This window comes from Callorhinus ursinus, unplaced genomic scaffold (genome assembly GCF_003265705.2).
Source record: "Callorhinus ursinus isolate GAN/ISIS: 27379988/994484 unplaced genomic scaffold, GSC_fseal_2.0 scaffold8, whole genome shotgun sequence".
Taxonomy (NCBI): Eukaryota; Metazoa; Chordata; class Mammalia; order Carnivora; family Otariidae; genus Callorhinus; species Callorhinus ursinus.
In genome coordinates, this window is record NW_027397070.1 from 33415594 (window position 1) to 33428002 (window position 12409).

Genomic DNA, 12409 nt, shown 5'->3' on the forward strand with positions numbered 1-12409 from the left:
GTAATTACAAGCATCCTTTGAGGAGGGAGGCAGGAACCTCAGAGACAGAGAAAGAGATGTGAGGACAGAAGCAGAGGTTGGAGTACTGTGATTGCTGGCTTTGAAGATGGAGGGGCACCACAAGACAAGGAATACAAGCCCCCCCCCCTTTTTTTAACTAGAACTTTCTTTGTATTGTGTTTGTCTGATGTTTCTTTTTTGTTATGTTGAGGTTATCCATTGTGTGCTGGAATGCAGCATAGGTGCTATCAGAGGCACACAGTGTTTGTCTGTTTCAAAATTGCTTCTTACATAACATGACAAAAAACTAACCTACTAGAGAATACAGAATCTACTTCTGCCCTCTTCTCCTTCCCCTCCCCACATCCTACTCTGTTCCAGACTGAGGACGTATGACCAAAAACTGTGTTCGTAAATTACATGGATGGGTTCATTCTTTTTTTCTCTCCCTTCAGTATGGTTATAGTAATCATTTGAAATACACTCATTCATTTGTGCCCATTTTCTTTCAGCATTACTGGATTTTGTCTCCTCATTCTTATTTAATTTTTATTTATTTTTGAACATGTAGGCTACTAACATTTCAAAACCAAAACTATATGAAAAGGTATATTCACTGAAGTGTCACCCTCCTGTATCCTTTATGTATACAGTGTATGTCCACACTCCCTATCCCTACCCTTCCTTGTAGGTATCCAACTTTAGTGTTTTCTGGTTTACCTTTCCTTTGTTTTTTTGTAATGATAAACAGATACGTGTGTGTTTACTTATTTTTCCTTTTTTTTTTTCCACAAAAGATAGCATGCCACATGTGCTTCTTTACAGTGAGTCTTTTACACTTAATACCTGCTGGAAATTACCCTCCCTATCCATTCATACAGATCTTCAACCTCGCTCTTTTTTTTTTTAACTCCATCGTGTGCAGGTAACACTGCTTATTCAACCAACCCCAGTATTTTCCAATTACGTATGACATGGCAGTAAATAACTTTGTGCATCTTTGTTATTGGTCAAGTTATATTTCTAGTCTAAATTCCTGGAAGTGGGATCGTTGGGTCGAAGAATAGACACATAGGTCATTTTGTTCAAGATTGCTAAATTCCCCTTGTAGGGATGGCACCGTTTTGTATTCCCACCAGCAATGTGTATGTGTGCCTGATGAATTCAGTCCGTTCTCACAGTCTCCGCTCTCACCATCCCGGACACAGCACCATCCTCTTCCCTTCTGGGTCATGGCAATGGTCTCCTAACTGGTCTCTGCTTCAGCCTTTCCCCCACCTCCCCATACCCCATGGTCTGTTTTCAACACAACAGCCAAAGTGATGCTTTCGAAATGTATGTAAAATCTTATCACTCTACTTAAACTCTCCAGAGGCTTTCTATCTCACTTAGAAGTCAACGTGACAGTTCTCATAATGGCCTCCTACACCCTAAATGATCTGGACACTTGCCAGCACCGTTCCCCCTCTGACTTCAACCTCACTACTTTCCCTCTTCCTCCCTTGGCTCCAGTCGCACTGGCTTCCTCTTCTTCCTTGAGCATACCAAGCAGGGACCTACAGCAGAGCCTTTGCTTTTCTGTTTCCTTTGCCTAAACCACTCTTTCCTTAGCTATGACATCACTTTCTCTGTCACCTCCTCCCCACCTTTCTTCCAACATAACCTTCTCGGTAATGACTTCCTCGCCACTCATTTTACAACTACAACCCACACCCTTCCCAGCACCTTTCCCTACTCTCTGCTCTATTTTCTTCATAAAACTTATATATATTTTGTGTATCATTTGTTTAATATGTCACCTTATCTTACCCAACCCAGTAAAATAAAAGCTCCATAAAGTCAGAGAAGTTTGTGGTGTTCACTGAAGATTTGCAGCACCAGGAACAAGTTCTAACATACTGGAGGATCTCAGTAAATGATCAGTCTCTTTCTCTGGCAAATTGAATATACAAACAGAGTTGATGTGAATAATGCAATTGATGAAACTGATCAATAGATTTTAAACAAAGATACAGTTGAAATGATAAACCCCTCTTTTCAAATGTTTATGGTAGTGTTTCTCAACAGTAGCTGTTATATTTTATGCTAAATAAAATTCTTTATTGTGAGGGCTGTTGTGTGCACTGTAGGATACTAAGCAGCATCACTGTCCTCTACCCATTAGCATACCTCCCCGAGTTCTGACAACCAAAAATGTCTCCAGACCTTGTCAGATGTGACCCTGGGGAGTAAAATTGTCCCTCATTGGGACCCATTCGCCTATGGTTACATTCCCAAAAATGAACCACACGTACACAAAAAGAATAGAATTTAACAATAAAAGTTTAAGCAAAAAACATCATACTCATTTGAGAGGAACATCCTCCAAAAAATATTGGGTCAGAGTGAACCAAAACTACATCTAAGATCTATTTATAATAAGGGTTGCCAGATAAAATACAGGACACCCAGTTAACTTGTAATTTCAGATAATAAATCATTTTTTTAGTATAAGTACATTCTGTACAGTATTTAGGACATACACTAAAAATTTAATGTTTGTTTGAAATTAAAAATTTAACTGGAGATCTTATTTTTATTTGCTAAATCTGTCAAGCCTTATTTATAAAATTATGAATAGAACATCATTACATATAAAAATATAGCCGCTACACACAGAATATAACAAAAACTGTACTCAAAGGCAAAGGCATGTTTGCTGATGCCTTCATTTCTTAAAAAGAGAAATGACTAAAAATGAACTAAAAGCTTGACTTAAAAATGCGAAAACAACCAAAATCAAACAAAGGAAAAAAAACAAGTCCAGGTCTATCTCACAGCTAAGTTAAACTGAAGGAGGAATCTTGCCCGTTCTAGCCTTGCCAATAATACCCTAAGACCGGCGACTCTTGGACAGTGCTGGATACATTCTAACGGCGCTCCACGTCTGCTCACCCTTCTAGTGCTCCATCAATATCTTCTATTGATGTCTCTTTCCTTTAAATATATGACTTCCTATTTTCATCATGTTGTGTAATGTCCATCAGATTTTGTCCCCCTGATCTTTTGACCAGAGGAAGCTCTTTAGTCACAAGTAGAGATATTATTGTTTAAGCTGATGCCTTCAAAAGGGGCCTACTTCACACACACCCATTTAGTGGACTTAGTTAGGTTAACTGAGACCTAGAGAATCTTCCTGTCCCACTTATACATGATCCCCCAGCATCTTTACAGATGAGTCCAGTGTTTTCTAGGCATTTCCCTCATCCATCCTTTTACACATTTACAGGGAGCTTGCAATGCCTCTCTAAAGGCATCAGCACTCAAGAGGCATGAACCTGTGAGTGACTGGACTCCCCAAAGGAAGTGATTCTATCAAGCAATTTTGAGAACCAGGGTAGGAACAAAGAGGTAAGGACTATTGTGTACAATTGGCTATCACCATATTGTCATTTCCTGGCCAATGTTCTTCTTATCAGCAGTGGCTCTGTTGCTGAATTTCAATTGGAAAGAGCATTACAAGGGGGAAAAAATCCAAATCTTTATGTAGTATTTCCTAGGTAGTAAACACAGGATTTCCTGCATCCGAAATGATTTCAACAAGTTGCCTCTTCCTTCAAACATGATCTGGTGACAAATGTGGGCCAGCGCAGAGATAAGCTTGCTGATTGAAATCTCCTCCAGCTGAGCAAGGGTTTTTGCCAAGTGTGCATCCGAGTTCACAAAGCTGTCCAGCCCCACCAGCCCGTGAACCACAAAAATGAGCGAGCATGTCACACTGCTTTCTACTTGGTCTTAGTATTTCATTTGATTACATGTCTCCCCAGGTAGAATCTAGAAGTACTGAATCGCCCTTTTCTTCTGAGAGTGCCAGTGAGCAGTGTGGTAATGAATCAAAAAGTAAACAAATGCTTTGGGTTCATTGGTTTTAGAAATAATGAGACAGGGGAGGGGGAAGTTCTGGAGAATTGGCATCGAATTTTGGAACTCTGGCATTTGCAGCTCCCAAGCTCCAGAGGAAGGAAGTGTGTTCTGTCAATGGAGGGGCAGAAATCTTTCCCTCTCAGACATAACTCTGATCACACCAGGATAATTTGCAAATCTGCATTAGAAGCAGTTCCTTTACCCATTTCCCATTCCTAACAAGGTGTTTATGATAAACAAGTGAGTGGAATTCTCTCCCCAGACTTCAGTCCCTTTTTGTTTTAAAATCCTTTAGTGAGTTCCTTCCGGAAGCCTGGGTTTCATAATTCCCAGTCCACACTGTTGGCCTGAACCTCATCTGTACTTGAGTCATCACGATGATGAAACCAAGAGTCATAGCAACTGCTCCTGTTTGCCAAAGGGCGGAGGATGTACCGATTTTGATTACATCACAAGCCTACAGAAACACAGACTCTGTGCCATTATGAGGAAGTCACTAGGCAGGAAACTGTTCCAGGAAAAGTCAGGGTAAATCTTTGAAGTGAGCGTGTGTAATATTCTTTCTACAGCGGTGCCCCAGCTACTGGCAAATATAAATACTAGCTATGTACCTGGACACAAGCAACTGTGTCTTTGGTTCACAGAACACAAATCTGCAGCTTCGGTGAATTACCACGATTCACTTTGTTAGTCCCCTGGGCTTGGTTGTTAAGAATCCGAGAATATCTATCTGTTCATTCTGTCTCCAAGCTTTAATGAACTTATGAAAATGAACTCATTAAAATGTGACTGTAAATATTCATGATTAACATTTGAGATAACAAGAACTCCCGTTTAAGAAGGCAAGGCACTGTAAAAAGCATTTCCCATAAAACAACCCAATAAAAACCCTATGGCTCCCATTTTTACAGATGAGGAAACTGGGAAGATTAAGAAATGTACCCAGTGTCACACAAATTCAAGATAATCTAACCAAAAAATCTGATCCCTTAACACATGTTGAATAAACAAGCAATTGCAAAAGACATTGCTATTATCCTCCCCATTTCATTTTCACTTCTGTGTTGGTGCTACTGTTTTCTGAGATTAAAATTTAAAAATCGAACGGAGCCTGCAGCTAGCTTGCTGGGGCCACTTTGGTTTGCTGTTGCAAGAGGAAATCTTCTTTTTCTTTTTTTGGCAGGGGAAAGACGGGTCAAAATTTTTCCCATCTTAATCAGTATCTTGGTACAGATTTTTAATTTTAAAAAACATTTTCTTTTTTTTTCATTATTTATTGAGATCTATTTGACATACAACATTATGTTAAGTTTCAGGTATACAATATGATCCAGTGTTTGTGTGTTTTGCAAAATGACCACTACAATAAGTCTAGTTAACATCCACCACAAGGATAGTTACAGAAACTTTTACTTGTGATGAGAGCAAGTGGAAAGAGTAATAATAACAGGAGTCCTAGAATCCTGGGTCCTGGGGTTGGAGGGGACCTCAAAGGACTCTACTGGACACGTTTGAGTTTCCTGTGATCAACTCCCCCCTTCTTCTGCTACCTCAAGATGTCCCCACCCCTCTAGATCAAGGGATGGACATGTGAGCCAAGCAAGGCCACCAGAGCTGAGGAGCAACAAGTCTGGTTCCCTTGACAATCCCTGAAGAGACTGCCCTTGTGTTCTGGCTACCCACAGCTCCGGAGCTTCCCAGGTTCCAGGCTTTTCTGAAGCATAGTTCATTAGCTTTCCCAGCAATCGGAAAACTGGCCCAATTTGTTGCTTGGAATTGAAGAATCCTGACTGATGTAAGTGTCTACTCCATTGTGGTCAAGGGACCGAGGGGGGCCAGGCAAGCAAGGCACCAGGCTTCCACTTCTGATTCAGCAAACGACTCTGTTTGAACCAAGGTTTTTATTATTCAAATCAGAAATATCATGTATCTAGTCCGAACACCCTCAGTCCTTAGCAGCTCACACTGACCAACCAGCTCCACTCTTGGGGCTTTTAATTTGGGCTTTTATATTCATTTTACAAATGAATTAAAATGTGAGGAGAGAGTTTACTTATTTATTTGGAGCGTCTTTAATCTCACCCCTGTCTGTACCTAACCAATAGAGACATGGAAACAACCACCATCCCAGCTCATCTCCTGTTGACAACGCTTTCAAACTTGGTTCCGACTCACATCTGAACTTCCTTTTAAACAACGTATCATCATCTTCAAATCATAAATGTACAACAGCGCATTTGTGTACGTACTCAGCATTGGTGCTCTTCAGTGTTTCCTACTCCATGCTTTGCCAAAAGAGATTTGTTCAAACATTTATTCTTCAGAGTAGTTGAATTTGAAATGTATAGAGTTTTAAGGGACTGTTCCAAATTCAAAACTAAATCTAAGGATGCTGAACAGAACATTTAAGCTATACCCCTATTCCTCATGCTATCCCTTCCCCAGAACGCTGAGAATCCAAAGTTCTTTGTAAAGCACATAAGGACTCAAATCCGATTTTTTTTTTAACTTGAGATTGGATGTAATCTTCTATTTAATAGTGAATATCTGTCCTTTTTCCTCAAAACTAGGTTTATCTTTTTTCTTTCTGTTTTGATAAATGAGCCAAAGTCAATGTGAAAAATTGAAGGACCTCTAAATTGTTATATCCGGGTTGGGGTGGTTTTCCAAACTCTAGTCGGGAACCTCATGGCATGGAAACTGTAACAGATAGTTGCCTGTATAGGAACAAATTGAATCCTAAAAGTTCTGATGGGAGTTAGTTGTTTAAAACTTGAAACATATTTTCCACTGGAAATCATGTTTAAAATGATAGCCATGTTCTCAAGTTTAGCCTACAAAGGGCTTTCAGACTATTCAGTAGTCCTGGTATTGTAGTAAATAGTCCTAGTTTGTAATGGAAAATACAGGAACAATGTTAAAGTTTGACACCCCCTTCTTTGCCCTTCTCCCTAGTCTCCCAGGGCCCTTTACTTCCCTAGATCTCTCCTGGGGTTCTCTCTCCAGCTTGTACTACCCCCTCCCCCAGATGCTACTACCCTCTGGTCCCCTGCAACAAAACTACATCGGGGGATTACTAAAATGAAGTTATTAAGCCCCATCTCTTACATAGAAATTTCTAGAAGTGGGGCCAAGGAATCTGCATTTTAGCCAGCTCCCCAGATGATCCTTTTACATGCTGAGGTTCGAAAGCCACTGCCATACGTGTTTTGGTTTCTAATTTCCGACTTGCATCTGACCACAAAGCCAAACTTCTATCCACTCTAGCAGGCTGATCTCAGCTGGAGTGAAGATGAAGGCAATAAATTAATGTGAGTTTGCTAAAGATTTAGGTTACGTTGTCCTTGGGGTTCCTGCTCTTTTCTCTGCCTGTGGAAGCTTCTGACATAAAGATAATTATTTTTAAGCACTAGATTTATTTCTCTGCAGATAGAAATTGAGAAATTGGTGGGGCAAAAATTAGAATTATTCTACAGAGAGACTTTCATCTTTTTAAAAAAAATAGGTAAAAGTGCTTTTTAACCTGGTAGGTGTTTTATGACAGCAGAATTTTTAATGACTACCTCACATTTTAATTTTATGATTCTGACAAGTTCCCTATCTGTTAAATATTTATCAGTATTATAAACAAGGCTCTGATGAATATTCTTCAATATCAGCCTTTGCCAGGATCTCTCATTTTCCCTTGGGATTCATTCCTGGAAATAGAATTCATAGTTTCTCACTGCAGATTGCTAGAATGCCCTCAGATGGATTGTACCAGTTTGCACTACCAGCATCTGGGTGTGAGTGTTCCCTTCTACTAATCACACCGTCATCAACATTGAGTAATATCAGGATTGGAAAATGTTTTTTTTAAGTTAGGGGCGATCCAAGCTATGACTTCAAATAACAAAGGGACAGGGAGGAGAGAGAAATTAGAGTTGTGGGCAGAGCCCTGGAGAGGATGAATCAGGAGCTGGATGCATGGTACCTGGACTTGGTGACTGTCCATCCGAGTCTCGGTGAGCCACACACATGGGAAGGCTGTGTGGATCATGAGGCCACAGTCCAGGCAGAAGCACACACCTGGCAGTGCCTCTCCCACATTTCCAGGCAGAGTTACTAAACAGCGGTTTGCACATGTCAATTTGGATAAAAATTATACAAGGCAAGATTAAAACTCAGATTCCTAGATCCACCCAAAGATCCTGACTCAGCATGAGGTAGCACAGAGGAACTTACATTTTTATTAAGAACCCTGTGTGAGGGGTGCCTGGGTGGCTCAGTCGGATGAGCGTCTGCCTCTGGCTCAGGTCATGATCTCAGGGTCCTGGGATTGAGCCCCTGGGCTCCCACACAGTGGAGAGCCTACTTCTCCCTCTCCCTCTGCCCTCCCTCCTGGCTTGTTCTTTCTCTCTCTCTCTCTCTCTCAAATAAATAAATAAAATCTAAAAAAAAAAACAAAAACCCCACCCATGTGAGTCCACCTCACATGGTGGCCAGGGACCTCACTTGAAGAAATATTAAACTGAAGGAGGAGAACATCTCTGGAGTGCCAGCCCTATAAACCCAAACTTATTTTATCTCAGGAAATTACTCCAGTACTGCTCTTTCCAAGAGGAATCTGCTCTGAACAGCCTCCCAATGTTGTAATGATTCTTTTGTACTATTTTGAAACGGACACCTGCACTCAAAAGCGAGACTCTTTGAATGATGCGCTATACAACCAGCCCCGCTTTCAGTCCAGCACTGGGGCTGGGTTTCTTCAGCCGGACACTTCTCATGTGTAAGCCTAAGCTGGTCTTCTTTTCCTCTTGAGCCTCACGCACGAGGCCTAACCTGGTTTGGGTTTGGTATTAGGGTGGCACTAACCAGAGAGCAACTACAGCAAATGCGGGCAGAGACTTCCAATGGCACATTCATTTGTGGTAGACAAATAGCCTGTGAACGTAGGCTGCAGTGTGTAGAGTCAGGGACCGTGGGCCTTTTGACATCCTAGGAAAGGACCCCCAGGCTAGGTGTCTGCAGCCCGGGCTGTACTGGGAAGACAGAGAATCTGCATTAACATCCACACTCCTCATGTGCCAGTTTCAATTACCATCTCAATGAGTGCTTAAAGGGGCTCTGTCAACATTGCTTAGATGTGAAGATCAGTTCAAAGAGGATTAGTGCACAACTGATGTATAAGACAAGTCTTAACCTCAGGCAAAGTAGGTAGTCATCCACTGTTATGGACTGAATCGCATCTCCTCAAAATTCTTATGTTGAAGACCTAGCGCCCAGTACCTCAGGAAGTGACTGTATTTGGAGACGCTTAATTAAGGTTAAATGAGGTCACTAGGGTGGGTCCTAATCCAACATGATTGGTGGCCCTATAAGTAGAGAGTAGGACAAGATGCACAAAGGAAAGACCACGTGGAGATGGACGGAGACAATGGCCATCCTCAAGGAGCCAAGAAGAGAAGCCTCAGAACAAACAACACTGCTGACCCCTGGATCGCAGACTTCTAGCCTCCGGAATCATGAGAAAATTCTGTTGAAGCCACTCAGTAAATACTTTGTTAACGGCAGCAGAGCAAACTAATACACCCACTAGAGTATGACGTCAACACGTCTTTCTCTCCTTGGTCAAGCCTGGAATACCTCCGTTAGAGACAGTCGGTCCTTTGGCTTTCTCTGGTCAGTTTAATAGTTTGTTACTTAATATCTCTCTCTCGTTCTCTTCTTCCCTTTCTCACACACACACACACACACACACGTTGCTTTTTCTGGACCAGGCAACTGGCTTCCTCATCTCTCTATTCTCAGGCAACATACTGAGATCTCAATCTAGTGGAATTCAACAAACATTTACTAAGTACTTATATATGCCAGATATGCCAAGGGATAGTGATTTAAAAATAGAAGTTGTAATCCTTCTATCTGAGATACTCACTGTCTGGAGAGGGACAGCCACACACGGTTTCCGGGCGGTGATGGAGATGGCTTTAGGACAATAGGAACAGGAATGACCAATTTTGCCTGGGGCAGCTGGGAGCGGGCGCTTCACAGGAAAGGTAAAATTAAAAGGATGAGTAAAAGGTTTCAGACAAAGAGGGAGATTCTGACGAAAAGGAATAATAGGCACCAAACACAACAGTATCAAATGAAATATGCTTGGAAATGATGAGAACTTCAGTGGGGCTCAAGGGTAGGGCTGTTAGGAGAAAGTCAAGTGGCCACATGAGCCATCCTCAGGTTGGTGGAGCAGGACAAAACCACTCTGCTTAGCACGCGGTGGTCAGGAGGGTTCTCCAATCTCCTCAGACTCTTTCGGCACCTCTGGAACAAGTGGACAGTCCCTACCAACCAGCACCAGCCAACCCCACTCCTGTGCATCGGCCCTTAAGCACACGAGGAGCCCAGCAAAAGGGCAGTCCTACCTCTCACTCTCAAGCAATCAGGGTTCCCAGGCCCCACTTTCCCCTTCCGGGGGAGCTGGAAAGGAACCAAAATGAGAGAGAACCTTTAAGCTAGCCCCTAACATCTGCTCAGGAGAACATAATGTCTTTATTGCTGTCCTTGTGTCCAAGGATCATTCAGCTTGTCAGAGATCCTGATGGCGTTCCTCCTCCTTTCTGTGTGGTCACACCAGAATCTGTGTGTTTTGGCAAATAGCAGCTATTCTTCCTATTTATAGACTCTCTCCCATGTTATTCACTTACGGGGTTTCTGTGGTCCAGCATTCTGTCAAGTCCCAGCAGGCTGGGAGTGCGTAATAGCCATTAACACTACAGCTGCTCCTTTTATGGTCTCGGGGGACAGCCCGTTGTTAAATGCGCCTAGATAAGTTTAAAACTGCTTGTGTGAAAACACATATATCCAGCTGGGTAAAAATGCTCATTTGTGTTAGGTGCCTTTCAAAATTAATATCGACGCCAAAAATAAACCTTCCCCATTACCCAAATGATAAACTTTCATTTTTACCTTTTCAATATATAAAAGAGGAAAAAAAAATTGTTTTTGAAAACGTATCTCCTGACTGAGCTACGCCAAAGCATAATCTTTGATTAAAGTAAAATGTACCAGGGGACTGAGCCAATAACCAAATGCCTTTTTCTTTTTTATCTCTTCTTTTTCCTTGTAATCTGTTTCAAGAAAGAAAAAGTTTGGTAGGAGTCTCTTCAAATGTTGAATTTCCTGTTTCAAACAGAATTTTTTGCAGCTTATGTAGCCACTGACTAGCATATCTCCTCTTCCCATAATAATCCTTGATATCATTTTGACTACTTCTTAAAATAACAGCTTTATTGAGATACCACTCACATACCATACAGTTCACTTTCTTGAAGTGTACCTTTTGATGGCTTTCGGGATATTCACCAAATTGCGCAATCATCACCACAATCAGCTTTAAAACATTTTCATCACCCCACAAAGAAACCCTGTGCCCTTTGGCAGTCACTCCTCATCTCTCCCCACTTCCTTCCCCTCCAGACCCAGACAACCACTACCTTCTGTGTCTATAGATCTGCTTCTGCTGGACATTTCATGTAAATGGAATTATATAATACATGGTCTTTTGTGTCTGGCTTCTTTACTTAGCATGTTCTCGTGGTTCATCCATGTTGGAGAATGTGTCAGTATTTCATTCCTTTTGATTGCTAAGTGTACTGCTGAATACTCAATTATATGGATGTACCAGTTCTGTTTACCCATTCATAAAGTTGATGGACATCAGGTTGTTTCCACTTTTTGGCTGCTATGAATAACGTACAAATTTTTGTGTGGATATGTGTTTTCATATATTTCATACGAAGTGGAATTTTGGGGTCCTATCAATTTGACTGCTTTCCAGTGTTAAATGAGGACACCTCCATATTTCATAACTGATGAACACACAGTGGAAGGTATTGGTTAATGCTGTTCTCACAGACATAGAAAAGAGTCCATTTTGTTGCCAACATCACTACATAATTCTCTGGCTGAAACAAGAACTGGGTAATAACTCAGCGCTGACTTAAGACAAATCCGCTGGTCAGTAACCATGTCTACTGATTAAGAAAGCCTCTATGCTACTCAGACATACAAACCATACAAACCAGATGTTTAATGTCAAAAGTCAAGTTTTCAGGAAGACACCTTCTCCTCCTTTGTGTCATACTTAATTGCTCAATATTTTGCTAGATAGAACACGATGATTTCCAGAGAAGACACAGAGACTATAATGTAGGGATGTTTTGCCATTATTTTCCCAACACTAGTGTTGCATCTTTTATATTTATCTGTGGGACAATTCACTCCAACACTGAATACCTAGAATGTGCCAGGATTTGTGTTCAGTGCGGGAGAGGGGGGTAAAAATATGACTAAGACGTGGCCACTGTCCTCACAAAGCCCACAGCACCAGGGATGAGCTCACCAATCACTGATGCTAGGTCTGTATTACTGCATGACTATGCAGATGTAGGACAAAGTACCACTAGTTGGGACCTTAGGGGAGACCTCAAGGAAGAGGTCTTGGAGGATGAGTAAGTTTTTGATA